The 23,083-nt window shown below is 52.5% G+C and overlaps 1 protein-coding gene across 12 annotated transcripts in view; it reads left to right on the top strand.

Annotated features, from left to right (window-relative positions):
• PEBP4 (phosphatidylethanolamine binding protein 4) overlaps positions 1 to 23,083 on the top strand; it is a 285,395-nt gene that overhangs the window by 247,845 nt on the left and 14,467 nt on the right. The gene's annotated exons all lie outside the window — the stretch shown is intronic.

Genomic DNA, 23,083 nt, shown 5'->3' on the forward strand with positions numbered 1-23,083 from the left:
CAATGCAGAGCCTCCTGTTTCACCAGCCCACCAATGATCTGGGGCCTCTCTATCTACCGCAGATTCAGGAGAAAGGGAAAATCCACATTCACACATTCACCTGAACTCCTCCCCTAGTTCATCAAGATACAGAAGACCTAGGGTCTCACACATGCTCCTGGACAGCAGACCTAAATTTCCCAAGGCAGCTGAGCCTTGCAGGGAAGAAGCAGAGGCTGGTTCTGACCCCCTCAAGAGTGACAGGTTGTCCTGGGAGCCCTAGAGCTCCTGGGTCTCTCTCAGGCATGGCAGCATCTCTGGGCATCTGACTTGAGGGTCTCTTCCTCTGCTCTCCTACCTGTGGGATCTCAGTTCAGAGTGGTCACCCTTGCCAGCCCCAACCCTACCCAGAAGCATGGGTCTTGACCTTGGAGCTTCTGCAGCACAGATTCCCTGGGACAGATTTCACAACCCAGCACTGAGTTTTACCACAAGTTTCAGACAAAGAAGGTGTGTTGGAGCCGAGAGCATGCTTCTGCCCGCTGCGTGGGCGTCAAGTTCAATGCCTTCTTGTCAACACTTGAATGTGTTGAACATCACTCACAAGGGCATTCTTTAAGAAACCTATTAAGTTAATTATCCAGGCATTTTTTCTCTCTCTCCCCCTATCCCTGCATCTCATATAAAAAGAAATTTGGCTTTCTTCCTCCCTGAGATACTTTTGATGTAACTCTTCTCCCCTTGGCACAATAGCATCTTGTTTATTTCTCTAACAGTCAGTCAGGGTGCCTGCACTGCACAGACCGACCCCTTTGCTCTGGTCTTAGTGCTGAAAGGAGCTGAGAGAGAGAAAAGCATGACCCTAGGGATGGGGGTGTGGCCCATCTGACACCCTCCTTTCCAACTGCCCAGCCGGAATGCAATCACAAGGATGAGAACAGGAAGGAAAAAAAAACCAAGTTCCCACGGGGTATTCCCTTCCTTCCCATAGAAGGTGAAACAGGAGTCACCCCGATGGGCAGATCAACAAGTATCTACGAAGCACCAGCCATTGTGCCCAGAACCATCCACCTCAACTCTGGAAGAAGAAAAATTTCTGCCCAGACAAATTTTTCCCAATTCCAGTCCCCTGCACATCCAAGCCCCTAGGAAAATGAAAGCATCAATTTGTCATAAAGGATCACAAACTAAGAATCGGGAGAGGTAGGTTCTAGACCCACACCAATGCCCGTGACTGGTCCTGTGGCTGCTGTGGCCCTGAATTTGCACCTCTGTAAAAGGCAGGGGGAGGGGACCTGGCTATAGGATGACTGACCTCCCTCGCAGCTCATTGATGCCTGCACCACTGGCCACAGCTATCCACCTGGATGGGGAATCTGCTCACAGGAAGGGAGGAAAGGAAACGCTCTGTTCAGACAGCGAGCAAATGAGGGCTATCTCAGATACTTGATCCACATGCTGTGTTTGGTGGCCGTGCCCTTGCTGGTGACACCCCTGTCAGGGGAGGGAGGGGATGCAGGCATGGCATGGCTCTCCAGCTCTAGCTGGGCAGGTGGAGGCCATGAGCCCAGGAAGACAGCTGTGCCCCTAGGCTGACATTACATGGATGGGCTCTCTTGCCTATGGAGCTAAAACAAGAAGAGCCTCAGAGAGGTCCACAGAGACACACGGAGGAAGTACCAAGTAACCAGTCCTCAGCCTCCCAATCACTGTATTATGGGAAGTCAGGGCTGCCAGCTATGGTAAAGGAGGAACACACCCCACAGCTTCCTTGCCAAGACCATACATAAGCACAAGGCAATTTTCAGAACTTTCCAGCCATCCCTACTCTCCTCCCTACTTCCAGGAAAACAAGAACCCTGGAGCAGATGCAGAAACTCCAGTGGTTCTATGGGATACCCCTCCTGTTCCCACATCCCACGTCCACCTCAGTCCCCTGACCCCAGACTGCCATTTCCCAGTCCCAGCAATGGGACCACCCAATTTCAAAGCAGACTCATCTGGGTACACAGAGCAAAAAGCATCGATGTGGTGAGGCCTCTGTGCAGAATCACAGAGTTCAGAGCTACCCAAGGGGTCCTCTGGGCCAACCCCCTACCCGCAGGCAAGTCTGTGCCTAGGTCATCCAGGACCTGTGGAGACCTCTCCTGTTCTCCTGGGGTGTGTCCTGGTGGCCAAGAAAAGGCCTAGCCTGCTTCTTAGAGAGCTGTATTTTCTGGGATGCTCTTGCTTATAGGGAACCCCAAGACTACCAGAAGCTGTTCTACCCACCTCCCCACCCTCCCTCTGACTCAGGGCTGCTGACAGCCTGGTGACCTCTGAGTCACACGCCCCCCTTCATTCTCCCCCCAGCCCACTCCTATGATGTGTGATCTAGCACAGAACAATGCTGGGGATGGGGAGAAGAGCAAGTAGAGCCCAAGGACTTGACCCTGAGCAGCTGAAGATTGGGAAATGAGGATCACAGGTCCTCAGTGCCCTCTCCCCCCAGGCATCCAGCATGCAGTTTCGCTCTGATGCAACTCTCTGCCAGGCGGGTTCTGTGACCCAGCATCCCCGAGGCTTGGGCACCTTCTGGGGCAGGAAGAGAAAGTTCTCTCCACACTGCAGCCACATTCCATCAATACGGACTGATGGGCTTCTGTCCCCTCACCCTGGAGGGCTCCTCTCAGTAGTCCATCCAACCTCAGCCATAGGCTTGGAGCCATCATCGCACCTAAGCAGCCTAAATGCAGCCCTCTCTTGGAGAAGGACCCCCCTTTTCTCTCCAGATCTGCAGAGACCTGCAGGCAGAGTTTGGCACAGGCTCACTGGTCTCCCTTCCTCACACCTCCCTGCACGGGTGTGCGCCTGCATATGTGTGCACATGCATGTGGCTGTGCCCCAGTTGCTCAAATTTTCTAAGAGTCTGAGCATTGCAAAAGCCAGGGCCTGAGTCCAGGCAAGGGCCAGCCTTTCCTCCGCTCTCCACCCAAGCTGGGATGAACCTCTCCTCCAGCGCCAGGGCCCACAGCTCTGTGGGAGAGCCTGCACGCGGCCCTGGGCTCCTGCTCCTCAGTGCTTGTGTGAGCACACACTCACACATTCCGTGAGAAAGCCCCTGGGGCCTCTGTGGGAAGGCTTTCCGGGAGACTTTTATGGCCAAAGAGGAAGGAAGTCCATCATTGGAACAGCCAGGGCCAAGCAGCGGGCAAACGCTGGCCAGGAGCGGAGTCAGGCTGCAACCTTCACACTGTGAATCCTTTAACCCTTTTACTAGTCTCAGGCTGCTCAGTGAGGCAGGGCCAGGATGAGAAGCAACCTCCCCTAGGGTCCCACTGCCACCCCTCACCCTCCCACCCCCCTGTGTATTCACAGACGTGCATACCCCACTCACCCTGCTGCTCACACCGGCTCACCCAGCTCTGGTCACAGCAGGCTCCTGCCCAAAGAAACACAGACCTTGAGGCTTGCAAGAAATCATCTTCACTATTTCACAGAAGAGGCCATGGAGACCCACACATGAGGTGACTTGCCCAGGGTTACACAGGTCCAAGCCTAGAACCCAGGCCTCTGTGTCCTCTCAGGGTGCTGTAAAGGAGGCTAGGCACAGCAGATACCCTGGGTCCACACAGTGGCACAAGAGGAAGGGATGCAGCCTGAACAAGGGTAGGGGCGCCCCCAGGGACTTCCCGGGAGTCCAGCACTTCCTATTACCCAGAGCTCTGATATCCACCACAGTAGCCACTAACTGCATGTGGCTATTTTAATTTAAATTAATTCAAATTAAAGAATTCCACCAGGAGTAGTAGTTCATGTCTGTAATCCTAGCACTTTGGGAAGCCAAGGCAGGAGGATCCCCTGATCCCAGGAGTTCAAGACCAGGCTGGGCAACATAGTGAGACCCCCCCCCCACCATCTCTACAAAAAATTAAAAAACTTTAAAGATTATAAAAATTAACTGAGTGTGGTGGTGCATGCCCATAGTCCCAGCTACCCGGAAGGCTGGCACAGGAAGATCACTTGAGCCCAGAGTTTGAGGCTGCAGTGAGCCGTGATTATGCCACTGCACTCCAGCCTGGGTGACAGAAAGAGAGCTAAAGAACTCTTTTTACAATTCCTTTCTTTTGAACTTTGATGGCCACCGGCAGCTGGCCGCTACTCTGTAGGACAACACAAAGAGAGGACTTCCACTTTGGGAGGCCAAGGCAGGTGGATCACGAGGTCAAGAGATTGAGACCACCCTGGTCAACACGGTGAAACCCTATCTCTACTAAAAATACAAAAAATTAGCTGGGCACGGTGGTGCATGCCTGTAATCCCAGCTACTCAGGAGGCTGAGGCAGGAGAATTGCCTGAACCCAGGAGGCGGAGGTTGCGGTGAGCCGAGATCGCGCCATCGCACTCCTGACTGGGTAACAAGAGCGAAACTCCGTCTCAAAAAAGAATAATAATAATAAGAGAGGACTTCTCCACCATCACAGAGTGTGGCGTTGGACAGCGCCGGTCTGGAGGGAGGCAGATTGGTGGCAAGAAATCTGTTCTCCCAAAGAAGGCTGAGGTCCTCTGTGAAGGAAAGTGGAGAGAGAGGAGGGAGAAGAGGAGGAGAGGGCAGAACAAAGGAGGGGAGGTGGAGAGGCTGGAGAGAGGGGAGAGAACAGGGAGGAAGAGGCTGAAATCAGAGAGAAGGGGAAGGCGGTGAAGGAAAGGAGAGAGGACACATCTCTGGCTTTATTTTCTGGCTGAGATCTGACCAACCAGGGGGAGACTAATACTCTCCTCACCCCACCCCACCCTCCATCCCAGTCCAGAAGGGCCAGGGCCCAGAATCACAGACACCAAAACTAGCCAGGGTTCAAAGAGACAGCACCTGGTGGTTTTCCAGACCCAAAGTGCCCAACTTGCTCCAAAGTGATCAGCCCTTGTGCCCTGAGCTTTCTCTACCCGCAGAGTGTCCTCCAACACCTCAGTACCTGGATTCACAGAGAGACACCTCCTGCTCTGTTCCTCTGGGGAAGATTGAACAGGGAGGACCCTTCGGTCCTTTTCACATTCATTTCAGCAAAAATGTCTCTTGGGGCAGGGGGTTGGGGGATAAAAGAAAGAAAGGTGAATGTAGTAATATGAAAAGGCTTCTCCTGCCATGAGATGGGTACATTTTTCAGACCAGGGAACAACACTTTGATTCAATTCCATAGACACATGAGCAGTCCATTTGTCACTTTCTCTCACATTCTTCTCAGCAAACATTTGTGCAGCATCATTGATCTTGGCAAAGAGCATCCCCTGTGAAGTCAGAAATACCTAGGTTAAATTCCAGTTCTGCCACCTAATGACTTAGATTAGGGGTCACCTCCCTGAGCCTCAGTTTCCTGCCTTGCGGGCTGTGGTGGTGGAGGGAGAGTTCATGGGCAAGGTGGACTCTCAGGATATGAGTTCTTCCCCTTGTTCCCCAAATACTTGCTGTGTGTCTTCCTCCTGTGTTATGGGCAGGGAATAGGAACGGGATCCTCTCAAATTGCTCTCAGGCAGAGGAGAGGCAGAAGGACACGTGGCTGTGGTTCCAGGCAGCATGGTGGCCACAGCACAGTAGGGTGAAGGGAGGGAACACTGGGAAAAGGAAGGCTTCACAGAGGAAAAGAAGTGTGAACTGGACTGGAAAGATAAAGAGAATCAGAGCAGGGCATCTTGAGACTGACCATCCATGAGCCAAGCTCACAAGAAACTTCACCAGCTCTTCTCAGTCAAGCTAGACAGGGGCTCTGAAGAGAGGTCTCAGCCTGGGATGCATGAAACCTTTAGCCACAAGGCCCCAGCCTCGTCCCTGTCCTGAATCACCAGGGCTACCCCACCTCCCTACGGGGCTTACTACCCCATCAGGCTGCCCAGCTCTGCAGGACCCAAGGCTGGGGACGTGATGACTCATCACACCACTCTCAGCTCTCCCTACCACGGTGCACAGGGTCCCCTAAGTCAAGAGGGCACTAGAGAATGTGGCCTGTGCCTTTCTCAAAAGCTTTCTGCCCCCAGGCCCAGGCATCACCCAGGAGAGAGTTGGGAAGATCCAGACTGGCCCTTCCATCCAACCTGAGCAAGTCCAAAGTCTCCAGAGAAATTCCAGCAAAGGGGAAAAAAAATTCCCTTCCCAGCTGGGCACAGTGGCTCACGCCTGTAATCCCAGCACTTTGGGAGACTGAGGCAGGTGGAGCATTTGAGGACAGGAGTTCAAGACCAGCTTGTCCAATGGTGAGGCCCTGTCTAAACTCAAAATACAAAAATTAGATGGGTGTAGTGGCAGGTACCTGTAATCCCAGCTGCTTTGGAGGCTGAGGCAGGAGAATCACTTGAACCCAGGAGGTGGAGGTTGCAGTGAGCCGGGATTGCACCGCTGCACTCCAGCCTGGGCAACAAAGTGAGACTCCATCTCAGAAACAAAACAAAAAAAATTCCCTTCCCTTCAAAACTGATTTTCCAAACACAGCTCCTCTTTGTTCTGCGGCGTAGACAAAAGAAAATTGGACTATGAATCAGGAGACTAAGATCATGGGCCAGGACACCTGCATTCCATTCGCTGATCTGCTGCCCATTGGAACTCCCATCTCGAGCAAGTCATTAACCTCTCCAAAGCTTGTATCTCAAACGCTGTCCTCTCTGCCTCCTTGTGAAGGAGGATTAAGTGATACAGCAGTGCACAAGGGCCTGACAGCCCTGAAGAGGAGAGTGCTGGATACGGGTCTGGGACTGTTGCTCTGACTGTCTAACAACCATGGCACAACCTCCAAGTGACTCACCTGGCCCATTTGCTTCCCACTCTTCCCATCCAAGGATGTAGGAGCTGCACCTCTCTAATGTTCCTCTCCTATCGTGCCCCAGTAGGAGGCTGAGTGACCTGGGACAGTGCATTGTCTGTTCTGCATTGTAAGAAGGCAATGTCTGCAAGAAGAGAGGACATGAAAAGGGTGCTTGGTTAGGGGCACAAGGAACCTGCCTGCTTGGGCTCCTCTGCCCTCCACTGACCCCAACTATCAGCAGGTGGCCTGGAGGCAGGGCTGGGCCCACACCTGGCTAGGAACTAAGGCTGCAGACTGACTCACCCATGAGTATCTTTCCAACGGCAGACCCTGTCATGGTGGCCTGTGGCATCTGTCCACACTTTGACCAGAAGATCACAGTTAGGCAATTCTAAAACTTTGGGGAAAACAGGTGGACCCATCTCTTCATCCTCAAGGGGATGGTGGGGGGGTGGTGTCTGATTCTGCCTATCCCACCTCCCTCGGATGCTACCAGTCACCAAGATTCCCTGGGCAGCTCCCCCACCTTCAGGGGCTTGAATATGGCAAGTAGATTGCATGTCAATTTCCACTACACACTTTATCCCAAGTGATTTTATGTTCCCGTGACCAATGTCTACAATCAAATTGGGAGAGGGAGGCAGAATTCAAAGAACAACTTGAGTCTCTCAGGGAGCTGGTCCTGGGAACACAGGGCAAGTATCTCTTTAAAAATACTCCCTGCACAGCAGGTCACACTGGCCTGCAGCCACAACCCCCAGGCTGTGATCTCACCAAGCTCCAAGAAGCCAAACAGGGTCAGGCTTGGCTGGTCCCAGAGCTGGGAGACCTCCCAAGCAAAACACAGGTGTTGCTGGTGATTCAGCGGACCAGCCCCGCCCTCCAGGGAGTCTAGTTCTGCTCAGGTGTTGGAATTGCAACTGGGATGATTCAGGGAGCTCATATCAGTACCTGGGCAGAGGAAGGAGGCGTGGTGCTGCCAGCAGGTGCTGAATGCTCTTTCTGGCTTCCATGTGTGACAAGTGTTGACACTTCTGAAGAATCAGGGTGGATGTGCTTCCTCCCTCCCTGTCCCCTGCCCATTTCCTAAGGCTGGTTGTTGTCAGCCATTGACCTAAATTCCTCAGGCTGTCTCAACCAGATAAGGGATGGAGAAGGAAAAGGCACCTCCAGAGGACCTTCAGGCCCAGGAACCGATTAGCCCCCACCCCAAACAGCTATGGTCTGGGAGCTGCCACCAGGCTCCGGGTTCAGCCCCCAAGATGATCCCTTCTGGTTTGGGAATCAGTAAGGATGAAAGGGGTCCATGAAATGAGGGCCGAGGGCCAGGGCCGTCATTAGCCTGTTTTATGAGCACACAGATATTCATTACACCCCAACCCCATCATTAGAGGCTCCAGCAAGAGCCCAGGGCCCGTCTTTATTGCAGTAGAAACTGACAGGGTTTCTCCCCCAAAGGGAGCTCTGCTTCTGCTTCAGGGCAGGAGGTCCTGCCCAGGAGGTCAGCAGCCTCCACTCTTAGGCAGGCCTGACTCTCAGTGCCCCTGCTCACTCCCCAGCTCCAGCAGCTGGCAGCCCAAGGGGAAGTCAGGTAGCTCAAGGAAGTGCTGACAAGCATCTGGGGCTTCTTGGGCACAGGAGGCTGGCATAGGAGAGTGTTGGCTCCCCAGCACACAGCCCTTCACCCCCTGCCCCAACCAAGCACCAATAGCTGCAGAGACCCTATGCAGCCTCCTTTAGGAAACCTACCCTGCTCCCGCAAGACTTTCGGCACCTCCTCTTCCTAGTATTCCTCACAGCTGAAATGATCTTTTGACTATTGTGTCCTGGCACACTGCAAGCCACCCCATACAGGGGCACAGCACTTGGCACCTAGCAGGAGCTCTACAGAGGTGGGCTGAGTAGACATCAGCCAGGATCCAGGGTAGGATTATAAATTGAGGTGGAAAAGGGGACTGTCTCCTAGCCCCAACCCCTCTCTCTCTCTGCCTTTTTCCAGAAGGCGATGATCAGCTGTCCTGGCTGCTTTCTCAAGGCCATAGTCAGCAAGTGACTGAAAAATAAATCATCTGCTGCTGTCTAGGCGGTGCCCCCTTACCTCTTAAATTTAATCCCTTCAGTGAATCCCACTGAGCAGCTCAACAGGTGTCCCTTGTCATCAGCCCCCTTTCTGTCCCCAGAGGGACCACATCATATAGGGAATGCCCAGTGACAAAGTCCAGCAGGGGCAAGCCCGCACCTCCAGGGCCAGTCCCAAGAGCTTCTCATGCTTGAGGACTGCAGGCGATGGGGGCAGAGGAGGGGTGAGGGCTCACCCCCTTCCCCATTAGGGCTGGCAGCACCACTGGTAATAGGTTGGAGCCCACCCTGCTGGTGCAGGCCATGGAGGCTGAATGGAGCGTAGCCAAACCCCACAGCGAGGACCAGGGGCTCAAGAGCTGGCAGATTAATCAGCTGCCGTTTGCATTCATTAAAGGCCCCTTGCTTGTGTGCAGGCAGCCTCAAGATGCCAGGGCAATTAACTGCTCACAGCAAAAAGTTCTGGGGAGAAGTTTCTCTCGGCTCTCTGCAGCACAGCCTAGGGAGGAGCCTGGTGTTCTAGAATCCCAGACTTCTCTGAAGGTCTGGCTTCGAGGGTGAGGCCCTGCCCTGGACCAGAGCACGATGGGCTTTGATTAGAAGAAGGCAGGGGAGCCCCAGATTGGGCGGCCTGGGGAGTCAGCAGCTGTCCCTTGATTCTCTTTAGGCCCCTCCCTCTGCTATGACCCTGTCCCATTTCCTCCCATCTCCTCGTGCCCCTGGGCGCTGTCATCAGGAACAGCTGGGCCCTTGTCATGGTTGTGCAAAGACTCATTCAACACACTCGGAGACGGACCATGTTCCCTGTGGGGCCTGGAAGCCAAGAACTCTGGGCTGCCCCCAGCCCCGCTCTCCTGCCTGCCAGCGGGGATGGTGGCACTGGCTTCCTGGACAGTCGGGGTTCCTCCTCTGCACACAAACCTTCCTGCCACCTTCCTCTCCCTGGGGCTCTGTCAGTCCTCAAAACATTCCCGGGACATGGGACCAACTGTGAGCTCCAGGTGGAGTTCACAAAGCACAGGTGAACTTTCTCAGGTGTTTTTTCACCGTGATTGCCAAGCTTCCTGGATTGGCATTTGCCTGCTGGGCACTGTAAAAAGTGCCACAACAGCTTGAGAACAAGCCCCGGGCCTGGTGGATAGTGGCAGGGCCCTGGACCCCGGCAGGCCCTGGTGGGTCGCATTCACTGTTCTGTTGGCTCTGAAATGAATCTGGGTTGACCCAGGCAGGCAGGGACACGAAGGCCCACCACATAGGCCTTGGCATGACCAAGGCATGTGAGAACAGCAGCTTGGCAGAGATGGCAGCTGACTTGGGCACCTCAGAGGAGGGAGACCTGAGGAAGTCACCTGACTGCTGGCTTCCTGCTGGGGCCAGGGCCCTAGAGTTGATTCTGACCTGCAAACTGGGGCTACCCTATGCCCTCCTCTGTTCTATAGGCGACATGAAAGAACCACTGTTCTCTAGCGTCTTCCATCCCATACGTCTCTTCCTGGGTCCCTGGGGTCCCTGAGTGCCTGGGAGACAAGCACCCCTCCCTCCTCACATAGGGTAGGTGGGGGGAGCATGATTTGTGGAAAGGAGCTAACAAACACCCCCTGCATGCCCAGCCCTTGCCCTTCTCCCCAGGAACTCCAAGGCTCAGAACAGCACACCCAGAGTTGCTAATCTGGGGCCACTTTCTGTGGCTCTAAGCAGGGACAAAGGGAAGGGGCTATGCCTCCTGCCTCTCAGATCTGGCCCAGCCCCTCTGAACACCCAGGAGTCCAACCTGTCTGAAGGGTTTGACTTGAGATCTGGGGACACAGGGGAAAGGTGAGCCCCTGGGAGCTCCAGAAGGAACAGCAAAGGAGGCACCATCAGGAACGGGGGCTCAGATGGTTCCCACCACAGCTGCCACCACAGGTCCAATGAGAAGTTCCCTTACCTGGCCCGAGACCCCAGGGGAATCAGGCAGGACATTTCCACGAGAAGGACCCTGCTGTGATGGAGCTGCAAGGCTTCACAGACTTTAGTGCACGTGGAAATCACCTTGGGTTCTTGTTAAAAGGAAGTGCCTGGCTCACTGGGTCTAGGGTTCAGCCTGAGAGGGAGTCTGCGTTTCTGACTAGCTCCCAGGGCATGCTGCTGCCACTGAGGGGCTGGGGGACTGGGGTGAAGTTCACCATCAGTCCCTGGGAAAAGAGCAAGTTGTGATTTGAATAAGATTTAGACTGTTTCTGCTTCTTGTCACACTTTCTAATGAGCACAGGGTTTCTCAGAGCTTCCAAATCTTGCCAGCATCTTTTCTTGCTAGAAATTCCCAATCTTTCTTCCAGAGTCTCTCTCTGTCTTTTTCCTTCCATCCATCCATCCCTCCTTCCTTCCTTCCTGTTCACAAGGCAGCCCCAGGCCTGGGTCCATTGGTAGGGAGGGAGAGAAGAGGCTCCAAAGGGTAGATTATGCTTTCTCTTCCCACCAGAGCCAAGTATGGAAACCTAAAATAGGGCAAAGGAGGGAGACAAAGCAGAGAACAGAACGAGGAATCTGACTCCCACCTGCTGCTACCAGCTTTCCCCAGAGAGCCACAGTCGAGGCTCATGGCTGTTAGGCACCCCCTCCCCCTCCATCCCCCCAGCCCAGCTTTTGTGGCCTGGGTTCCCAAGGACACCTCCTCTCATAAGTGGCACGTGGGGAGGGCAGAGTAAGCCAAGACAGTACCCATCTTCCAGTTGGCAGTAGAAGAACGGATGAGTCAGGGTCGGGGGCTGAAGGGCCCTTCTCAGCCAAATAGAGGGGAGACAGGAGGACCGCTAAGGCTGGAGCTGGGGGAGACTGCTAAGCCATTCTGTAGAACTTGCTGGGGCTGGCGGGGGCATCACTCAGCAGTCACAGCCACCAGGGATCCCAAGGCAGGGGGTTCCAGCTCACTCATAAGCCCTGGGGTTACCAGTGCCCAGGCCAGGTGGGTGCTAGGGGGCTGCTGGACCCTCTCTGTCCCGCCCGAGTTAGGGAGCAAAGGTCTTGTCGAGTCACCTTCTCCCAGTGTATTGGTGCCCCCACTTCCTCTTCCTCTCCCTCTTGGAGATGCAGCCAGCCAAGCTGGAAAGACTGGGTGCTGGATGAGAGCTGGGGAGTGATGAGTGGGGCTGAGGAGTTAGCCCTACAGCTCTCTCCTCTCCAGCTGGGCTGCAGTGTCCCAAGTCCTGTTTGTCTGAGGGATTAACTGTACCGGTTTCCTAATTGTTCTGCTGTGGCAGGGAGGGCAAGGCAACCTGCTGCCTCCTACATGCAGCACAGGAAGAGGGCAGCACCTGAGGGTGCCCCCTGGCTGGCCCCGCCTCCTGGTTGACTGCCTCCTCTCCAACCTCTGCTCGGATGCAGCCCGGCCCCATTGGCTCTCAGCCCCTGGGTGGGTAACAGACCAGCTTAGGTCTCACTCACAGACCTCAGTGCTAATCAGTCATCTGCTTGTCCTGGCCTCCTGCCAGGGGCCTGGAAATTCCCATGCCCACTTTTCCTAATTGCATGGCCCCAGCTTCAGCCTGGCCACCTACCCTTTCCCAAATGCCCCCTTCTTCTGGTCCTCCCCACCATGTCCAGCCCCGGGCATACCCAGTGAAAGGCAGTCTAGGAAAGGAGCGCTTGAGTGCATGTAACTGTGTGTGAGCCTGTGTGTGTCTGTGTGTGCACGTGGCTATGTGAGCATGTATGTGAACCTGTGCCTGTGTGTGTACATGTGTGACAGCATGTGTGTGTGGGTATGTGAGCATGTTGTGTGTGTGAACGTGTGTATATGTGTGTGGATGCGAGCATGTGCCTTTTGAGTATACCACATGTGTGCAAGTGTGTACGTGTACATGTGTGTGGCTTGTGCTTTCCCGTCTCTGGCCCTCTCAGACCCAGCCTGAGGGTGCCCCTTGGCCCCCTCAGCCTCATTCTGGTCCCAGCTCCAGCTTCTCCCTTCTCACACCCTGCCACTCCCATTCCCACCAGTTCTGGAAAATTCTTCCCACTGCTGCGCTTCCCTTGCTCCCGTCACTGAACAGTTTCTGGCCAAGTTTCCACTTGACAGCAGAGCCAGCAGCATCCTACTTGCTCTCCAACCTGGGATCCTTGTCTGACCCCTGAGGCCGGACCCCCTCCCAAGCCTCCACCTCCTGGACAACACCTCTCTCTTTCCTGAGCCTCTTCCCAGCCCGCCTGAGTCTTTCTGTCTGTGGAATCGTATGTCCCCAAGGGATGGAGGGAAAGAAGAAAGGGTGAGGAGCAAGAGAAGGAAGGAGGTCGGGCTCAGATGGTGTCATTAAGAGATATTAATGCCCCTCATCAAGGGTTATTAATAAACATGATGTGCCACTCGCTCTGCGCACCCTGGCTGAGTGCAGACCCAGCGGGCAGGCCCAACATTCACAGCTGAGTAACCTCCAAGCCCACGGCACAGCCATCAGCCTTGGGAGGCTGGCGCTGCCGGGAGACTTCGAGAATGGGCTCCCAGGGCTCCAATGGGGGATGGAGGCAGCAGCCTCACCCTTACCCCCACATCGTCTACTTCCCAGCAGCCCTTCATCCTCACCCCCACACTGTCTACTCCTCAGCAGTCCCTCATGCTCATCCCCACACCATCTACTCCCCAGCAGCCCCATCCTCACCCCCTCACCGTCTACTTCCCAGCAGCCCCTCATTCTCACCCCCACACTGTCTACTCCTTAGCAGTCCCTCATGCTCATCCCCACACCATCTATTCCCCAGCAGCCCCTCATCCTCACCCCCACACCATCTATTCCCCAGCAGCCCCATCCTCACCCCCACACCATCTACTCCCCAGCAGCTACTGAGCCTTTCCCTCCAGAGTCCAGCCAGGAGCTGAGCCCAGTAATGACCCTTCCACTTGGGCGGCACTGCGGGACTTTAGAATATTCCATTTCCTAATTGCATCTTCACAACAGCTCTGTGAAGAAACCAGGACAGGTATCGTTATCATTGCCACTTTATAGGTATGGAAACTGAGACGCTGTGAAATTAAATGTCTTGCTCAAAGTCATGTAGCTAATTGGTAATGACATTGGACTGAAGCCCAGCCGCCCTGTAGGAGAATGGCTGTGTTAGACGCTGAGTTGCTCATTGACTGAGGCTGCTTTAACTGGATGGCTCCATTTCCCTTGTTCTTGTGGCTGCCAGAAATCAGACCACAAAGCAGGGCAGTAAGCCTTTGCTCTCCAAGGCGGGGGTGGTAGGGGGGCTCCTGAACCTTAGCGGGTAATTTTCTGGAGGGCGGGGATCGAGTGAGCTAAGTCAGGTAAAGACCCTGGGAACATGCCCACATGCCACGGGCACTCCATGAGAGGTGGTTCCCCTTTGTTTGCCTGATGACCATGACATAAACATTCAATTATTGGCCCCTAAGGAGGCTGAGGCAGGTAGAAAGCTAAATGGCCCATTCTTTTTATTTGTCTTTTTTTTTTTTTTTTGAGATGGAGTCTCGCTCTATCGTCCAGGCTGGAGTGCAGTGGCGCAATCTGGCCTCACTGGAACCTCCGCCTCCTGGATTCAAGTGATTCTCCTGCCTCAACCTCCTACCTGCTGAGTAGCTGGGACTACAGGCACCTGCCACCATGCCTGGCCAATTTTTATATTTTTAATAGAAATGGGGTTTTGCCAAGTCGGCCAAGCTGGTCTCGAACTCCTGAACTCAGATGATCTGCCCATCTTGGCCTCCCAAAGTGCTGCGATTACAGGCGTGAGCCATCGTGCCCCGCCTTTGTTTGCTTTTCAGCTTTGCAGTCTCATGACGTGGTTAGGTGCAAAACTGGCACCCACAGTGGCAACAGCAATGGTGTTTAAAATTATATAAGGTATTTGCCATGAATTATGTTTAAAAAGACAAGAACTAGTGTTCTAATAAGATGGCTATCCAAAATAGGTAAGAGAAAAGGAGTTGGGGAGCTAAAAGTATAAGATTCGAGATATCAGGGAGATGTTTTTATAAGGAATACCCAATTCCCTACATGAGTTCAGATAAACGAGGCATCCCGGCAACCTGAGGTTTATATCAAAAGCTACTTTTGTTCTGAGTGTCTAGAAAGGGCGGTCTTTAGTTTAAAATGACACTAGTGCATAGTAATCATATTTAGCTACAAACTCCTGATATTTGCTTTCAACTTCATATTTCCTGTCTACTTTTTCAATTTTTGAGACAGAGTCTCACTCTGTCACCCGGGCTGGAACGCAGTGGTGCAACCTGGTAGCTCCCTACAGCCTCGAACTCCCAGCTCAAGCGATCCTCCTACCTCTACCTCCCGAGTAGCCAGGACTATAGGAACACACCACCTCGTCTGGTTCATTTTTTAATATTTTGTAGAAATAGGGTCTCAGTATGCTGACCAGGCTGGTCTGGAACTCCTGGCCCCAAGCAATCCTCCTGCCTCAGCCTCCCAAACTGCTGGGATTACGGGCATGAGCCACTGCACCCCCAGTCTTATCTACTTCTAGGAAGAGGCTTAATGAGACCATATATTGTGTTCTTTACTTCTTTCCTTCTTCTTAACCCCACCCCTAAGCCCCATACAGAGAATGAGTGACCCATGACAGGCAAGGGTCAAAAGGAGGTAGTTCCACAATTTCCCGTGACTCAGCCTGCTCTGTGAATGACAGGGACTGAAAGTAACTTGGGTAAGTTTCCCCAAGCAGGAGGTCCCCAAGGGCAGACAGAGGGGAGTCCCAGCCAGTGCAGAACCCAGAGGGACCAGGGTTTCAAAGTTGGCATCTGTGTGACAAGAAGCTTTGGAACCAAAATGCAAAGAAAGGAAGGTTATTCTCAGGGCAGTTGTCTCTGTGGTAGGATACAGGGAATGCTTTTTCTTTCTAGTGCTTTTCTCTGTTTTACAATTTTTCTACAAGGAGGTTGTAGTCCTTTTATGACCTAAAACAAAAAGTTACTGTTTGTAAAAGGGAAGCGTTTGTTAGGGGTCCCAGACATACCTGCTCTGAGTGAGGCCACCGGTGCCAAAATTCAGCACCCTCCTGCTCTGGTCTGCCACGTGGGCAGTGTCCCCTAGCCGGGACCCACCCACAGCCTTTCTCGACAGGGAAGGCAGCTCAGCCAGCCAGCTCTGGTTGCCTTCCTGGGACACAGTTGCTGATCATTTGGAAAAGAGAAAGAGCCTTGCCTGGGATCTGTGGACCCAGGGTTTAGGTTGCCAAGAGCTTTGATTCTCAGAAATCAGAGGCACTGCCTGCCATTCCAGTCTTAGCCCCAGCCCGCATTTCCAGCCTTATCTTGAGATTCTTGCAGACACACATGCTGATTCTGGCTTCAACAGACAGCCAAGTCATTTGAAATCTTCTCATATCTCATGCACACATTTATACATTGCTTAGGCAGCTTTCTCAATCTAAGCTGCCCTTCCCCTCCTTTACCTTGTCTATTGGAGAACTGAAAAACTCCTCTACATCCTTCAACGTCCCAAATCTAGTCTCCTTTCGATAACTTTCTCTGATGGCTACCCCTAAGCAGTTTTCTCTTCCTTCATTTGTGCTCCCCCAGCATGGCCTCTAGGCCTCAATTATTTAGGCCTGTAATTGTTATTTGTGATTTATCTGTTCTATTAAATCAGGGGCTCCTTGATACCATGACCTGTGTCTTAATTATGTTTCCGTCTCCAACACAGGGCCTCTCATTCGTTCATCTGTCTACCCATCTCCCCAGCTACCATTCATCAGGGCCAGCTTTGTGCTAGATACTATCACACACACACACAGCTGCAAGATGGTATGACATTTTTGGCAACTGCATATCCTAGAACAAAGGGCCTGGAGAGCCTGTACTTTTCAAGCCTCAGATGACCTGGGCCTTGGGAAATCTTGCCTTTTAACCCAGTGTCATGGAGGATGGTGATGCTCTGGGTGAAGCTCCTCCCATCCTGGATAAACTCCTTTCTCCAAGAAGCAAATAAATTCCAGATTTGAAGCCAAACTAGGAATCAAAACTCAGGAGTCCCATTGCCAATCTGTGCCAAGATACCAGGATCTGCCATACACCCATTGGCATCTTTTAAGATGATATTCACTAAGCTATCCCCACTGCCCATGAAGGTGCCAGGAAAAGGCCCATCAGGTCTTTGATACGAACATTTCTGGGGGGGAAACTGGTGTACAAAATAACTGGCCATCCTGCACCCTGGAGTCTAGAAGTACTCAGCTTCCAGGAGAGCTCAGATCTGCGCCTTCTTCTTCCACTTCCCACAAGCTTCATTCCACCCACCTCAGTGGCCATCCCTCCTCTCCCCAGCCCCAGGGCAAACGAGCAAACTGTGGGGTTAATTGACTGGAAGCCTCTCCCTGGCAGCAGGCAGCAGTCTCTGGAGCTGGGTCTTCTCCAGGCTGGCGTTAGGCAGCCCCTGGGGACCTCAGAGCCTGGGAGCTGTCAGTGCCTTCCGCTCACTTACCCTTTGTTAATTGCAGAATACACAGATTGCTGGGTAGCGCTTTCCAGTCCTGTGCCTTTTCCTGGATCCTTTGCCACTTGGCAGCCCGCAGGCAGCTGCGCAAAACAGCAAGGAGCTTTCTTGTTTGGTGCCAGTGTCAGGGAGCTTGGAATTCTGTTTCCATTTTCCCTTTTTTTCTCATTTCTTCCTTCCCACCCCCAAGTGCTCTGTTTTGCTAATTTCTCCCTCTGCCCTCCCTTATCTCCATGACACCTTTCTACACCTCACCTTTCAAGTTAGGGACTCTTCTGATGTGTGTCCCCTCATCCCCACCCTCCCCAATCCCCCCATCACCACCTTCACCTTTCACCCAGAGATCAAAAAGCGAAACTTCCCACTCTGATGGGAGTTTGCACCCAGGCAGGAGAAGATTGAATCTTCCTGTGCAAATGGGAAGATGTGCATAGAGATTAAATCATCTCCCTCACTGGAGGATATGTGGGACTGACCCTTTGCTCTGGGGGACCTCTAGCCTGAGTCTCTGGGGCCTTCACAAACACCCAGGTGAGTGGGCCGTTGCCTACAAGTCATTGAAGGGTAATAAGGAAACTAGGCTAGCATCCCTGCTGGGACCAGCAGTGAGCCAGACCCGTTCCCTACATGCCGGCCCTCACACATCAAATCCAACCAAAGAGGCTTTACCTAAGGGGGTCCCCAGGTGAGGGAGGGGTGTCACTGGACCCTCAAGTCTATGGAAGGCCACAGAAAACACAGCTCTCTGTCCCTATGCACACACCCAAAGGATAGCATTTGTTAAGTAGGGATGACTGAAGCTGCAAGGGCTGGGCACTGGGCCAGGGCGCCCATGGACACTGACTACCCCACTGTGTGCAGAGCATCTCATGGTCACAAAGATGGCTAGAGTATAGTCCCTGGCCTTGAGGAGCTGAAGCTTCCGTGGTTTCTCTCCAGTCCAATGGGGCTAAAGATATCTGCCCTTCCCCTGCATGGGATGCTGTGACATCAGTCAGTTGGGTTGTTGCCTGGAGGATAAGTGCTGAAAGGCTTTTAAAGATACAAGGTACTAGTGGTGGGGATAGACCCCTGGCTTCCAGCACCGCGCTCTTTACCTGACCCAGACAGGACAAGTCTGGGAGGATAAACTGCGTCATCTCAGACCGAGAATGGGTTGCCATTACTCTTAGTCAAGCCACAGCGTTCTCTGAGTGTCTCGCCTGCCAGTTCCAGGCTAGCTTGCCAGAGAAGCAGTGGGCTCTGAGGTGGGAGAGAGCTGGAAAGGAAATGTCATGTTCTAGGAACCCAGAAGCACCTCCAAAGTGTCCACAGTGGTTGAGCTGCTTCTCTGCCATTAGAATAATTTGCACCTAGTCCTGTGCCAAGCACAAACCAGGTACCCTACACTCATACACATGCACATATACACACACACATGCACACACACACATGTGCATACACACACACAACTGTGGCCAGCTTCTAGGAAAAAGGAGTGACTACTATTCTTTTTTTTTTCTTCTTTTTTTTAAATTTTATTTTTTTTAAGTTCTAGGGTCCGTGTGCAGGAGGTGCAGGTTTGTTACATACATAAATGTGTGCCATGGTGGTTTGCTGTACCTATCAACCCATCACCTAGATATTAAGCCCCACATGCATTAGCTATTTATCCTGATGCTCTCCCTCCTGCTGCCATCCCTGACTAACCCCAATGTGTGTCTTGTTCCTCTCCCTGTGTCCATGTGTTCTCATTGTCCAAAGTGAGAACATGTGCTGACTACTATTCTTCTCAGACCCTGAGCATTTGAGGCTCCTTCTAAGGAACTCACCTCCTCCTCCCTTGCCTCACTAGGGGAGTAATGGGTATCTCAGACTCCCCAACTCCAGGGGATGCTGATGAGGAAGAATTTCCTTCCCCAGGCCCTCCAGTCCCAGATGCTTAGAAGGGCCCAGAATGTCCTCCAAGGCATCCTACAAATACCTCAGTGTACGTGGCCTGCTCTCCTGAGAAACCCACCCTGGGCTTTTCAGCGTTCTTGAGGATGCGAAACTGAACTACATCTCTGTTGTCTGTAATTTCCGTAATTACAGTTCACCCTTAAACAACAAGGGGGTATGGGTGCCACCCCTAACAAAGTCAAAACTCCAAGTATAACTTTGGATTCCCCCCAAATCTAACTATTAATAGCCCACTGTTGACTGGAAGCCAATAACATAAACAATCAGCTTACATGTTTTAAATGTTACATGTATTCCATACTGTGCTCTTACAATGAAGTAAGCTAGAGAAAAGAAAATGGCATTAAGAAAATCCCAAGGAAGAGAAAATGTATTTCCTATTCATGAAGTGGAAGTGGATCATGATGAAGATATTCATCCTCATCGTCTTCACATTGAGCTGGCTGAGGAGGAGGAAGAAGAGGAGTTGGTCTTGTTGTCTTGGGGTGGCAGAGGCAGAAGAGGTGTAGGAGGTGGAAGGGGAGGTGGGAAAGGCAGGCACACTCAGTGTAACTTTTGTTGAAAAAAATCTGTTTACAGGTGGACACAAATCAAATGCATGTTGTTCAAGGGTCAACTATATATATATTTTTTAACCTTAGCATTTAAACATGTTCCTTTTGAAAATGTCAGCCTGTCTTAGCTATAGGAAGGGAAAGGAGATGTGGTCTGTGCTCAGCCCATCTTAAAGAGGCAAGAGCACATCTGGAGTCTGGGCTGGGGGAGGCAGCAAGGTCACAGTGAGGAGGCCCACGGTGTGGAGGAGCTCTTAGCAGACCCTGCAGGTTTGGCCGTAAACCTTCCCTCACTGGTCAGTCCTGGAGGAGCTAAAATTTCTACCATAGAATCAACACCTGGTGGGGGCCTTCAGAAACTAAATTCTAAAAGGTGAGAAAGCTCAACTTTCTTTTTTTTTTTTTTTTTTTTTTATTGAGACGGAGTTTCGCTCTTGTTACCCAGGCTGGAGTGCAATGGCACGATCTCGGCTCACCGCAACCTCTGCTTCCTGGGTTCAGGCAATTCTTCTGTCTCAGCCTCCTGAGTAGCTGGGACTACAGGCACTCGCTACCATGCCCAGCTAATTTTTTGTATTTTTAGTAGAGATGGGGTTTCACCATGTTGACCAGGATGGTCTCAATCTCTTGACCTCGTGATCCACCCGTCTCGGCCTCCCAGAGTGCTGGGATTATAGGCGTGAGCCACCACGCCCGGCCAGAAAGCTCAACTTTCAACCTCCTTCTGGGTCTCCTTCCAAAGTCCATCTCTTCTCAGACCAGCAGCCCTGAGCAGTGGTCAAAACTACAGAATTCTCCTTCTTACCTCCTGAAACTTCCTTGAATCTCATCCATCCCTGGAGAGTTTCAGCTTTCTAGGGTGATCACAGACTAGAAGTGACATTCTAATCCATATATTTGTCTTGAGACAGGGTCTCACTCTGTCATCCAGGCTGGAGTGCAGCGGCACCTTCATGGCTCGGGATCAGCTCCCCGGGCTCAGGTGATCCTCCCAGCTCAGTCCTCTAAGTAGCTGAGACCATAGGCATGGGCCATCATGCCCAGTGAAGTTTTGCATTTTTTTGTAGAGAGAGGAGATTTTGCTATGTTGCCTAGACTGGTCTCAACTCCTTGGCTCAAGTAATCCGCCCACCTCAGCCTCTCAAAGTACTGAGATTACAGGTGTGAGCCGTTACACTTGACCATCATGAAGCTATTTTAGAAGAGCTATAAATCGGGTGGGAGGTCCCCATTTTCACCGCAGCCCCAGCCCTCCAGAATATCTCCATATTTTAATAATGGTCTTCGGAAAATTATGCCTCCCATAGAAATGATGGAATTGCCACGATGTCACAGAAAGAGCACAGGACAGCACTGAGGTCAAAAGGCATGAGAACTTGAGTCAGCTAATCTCAAAGGGCTTGGGGTCTAAGCCCTTTGGATGTTCTGGATCTTCCCTCTCTGGAGCCCAACTTTCTTACTTTTTAGAATTTAGTTTTCTAAGCCCCCCCAACAGGTGTTGATTCTATGGTAGAAACTGTAGCCCCTCCAGGACTGACCAATGAAGGAGCGTTTATGACCAAAGGGAGCTTAGGCAGTTCTCAAGACAATCCGAGCAAATCACAGCTGCTGACCCCATGCCATGTGGGGGTCTCTCTGCCATCAAGTCCTTCCCTGTTCTTTCTGCCAGTGAGAACCAGCGCCCATCCATGGGATTAGCTCCAGGGGGGACCTGAACAGTCCATTTGCCATCAGTGCCTCAGTCAAGCACAGGGTCTGCTGGGTGGCTAGGAAGGGTCGGTGGCTTGCCTGAGCGAACCCAATGTAAGGATTTGCAGAGTCTTTGCCTACACTGGCCCCGATTGATAAGAAAAGCTCCCAAGGGTGAAAGGGTGGGGATAGAGAGCCTTCCCACCCAATCAGGGCTCCAGATCAGCTTTTCTACCCGCTCCAGCTCCACACAAACCAGCTCCCCGACCTGGTGAGCCCTGGCCCCACCCTTACCCACTTCCCGGCCTCACTCTGGGTGGGATACAAGCCTGGGGGAAATTGAAAAATACAGCCAGCTTAGGTTGCTATTGTTTTCTTTAAACAAACTGCTGGCTGGACTGACTTGGAAAGGAGTAAGGGAAGGTTGAGGAGCTCAGGGCAGACTGGGCTGGGTGGGGCTTCCCTGAGCTCAGTCCCAGACCTCTCCATCTTGCTAGGGTGACAGAAGAACTCTATGGGGACAATGGCTGCTAGGCATCTGTGAAGGTCTTCCCTCCTCTCCTGGAACAGATGGGGGTCAAGGAGACGGGCTTCCATTCTCAAACCCCTTATCCTTATCTTGGGCCACAGCCCTCGGTTACACCCAGGCCTGGATAATGCCAGGCCTGGATAATGCCAGCCCTGGATAATGCCAAGCCCAAAATGTGGGGAGTCGGGGGACTGTGCTGAATGGGGGGGCTAGGCAGAGCTGGAGTGAACACCACCATATGGGTGGGACTGACATGGAAAGCTACCCACATTTTCCTGAGTAGAAAACGACAGGGTAAGGGAGAATGGAAGGAGGTTAAAGGAAAGAGATCGCAGCCAGGCACGGTGTCTCACGCCTATAATCCCAGCACTTTGGGAGACTGAGGCGGGTTGATCACCTGAGGTCAGGAGTTCAAGACCAGCCTGACCAACATGATGAAATCCCATCTCTACTAAAAATACAAAAATTAGCCAGGTGTGGTGGTGGGTGCCTATAATCCCAGCTACTAAGGAGGCTGAGGTAGGAGAATCGCTTGAACCCGGGAGGCGGCGGTTGCAGTGAGCTGAGATCATGCCACTGTATTCCAGCCTGGGCGATAGAGCAAGAATCAAAAAATTAAGAAAGAAAGACAGGAAGGAAGGAAGAAAAGAAGGAAGGAAGGAAGGAGGGAGGGAGGGAGGGAGGGAGGAAGGGAGGAAGGAAGGAATCTATCTCACCTGCCTCAGGTGAAGAAGAAAAAGAGCAAGGGGCTTGTGGGGGAAAGGTCTATCCTTCCACAGTCTCCTGCCCCTTCTTCCAACCAAATGGGACCTAGGTCTATAGGAACCAGCCTTAGGAGAGAGATATCTGACCAAGAGGCCCCAAGTGTGGACAGTAACAGACAAGCTGCAGTCCGAAGGGAAGGAGATCTAGTGGGTTCTGGACTGGGCGAGTAGGACTTTAGTTCTATAAAAGGTAAACCTCAAGCTAGGGGGTTGGATCTCACCTGCCCCCACATCAACAGGGCCTCCTACCTCTCCCCATCCTCCCAGCATCCCATGAGCCCCTCTTCTAGGCTTGGTGAAAAGGTAGCCAGGGCACAGTTAGGTGTTGGCAGACTCAATT

Source organism: Callithrix jacchus, chromosome 13, assembly GCF_049354715.1.
Source record: "Callithrix jacchus isolate 240 chromosome 13, calJac240_pri, whole genome shotgun sequence".
Classification (NCBI taxonomy): domain Eukaryota; kingdom Metazoa; phylum Chordata; class Mammalia; order Primates; family Cebidae; genus Callithrix; species Callithrix jacchus.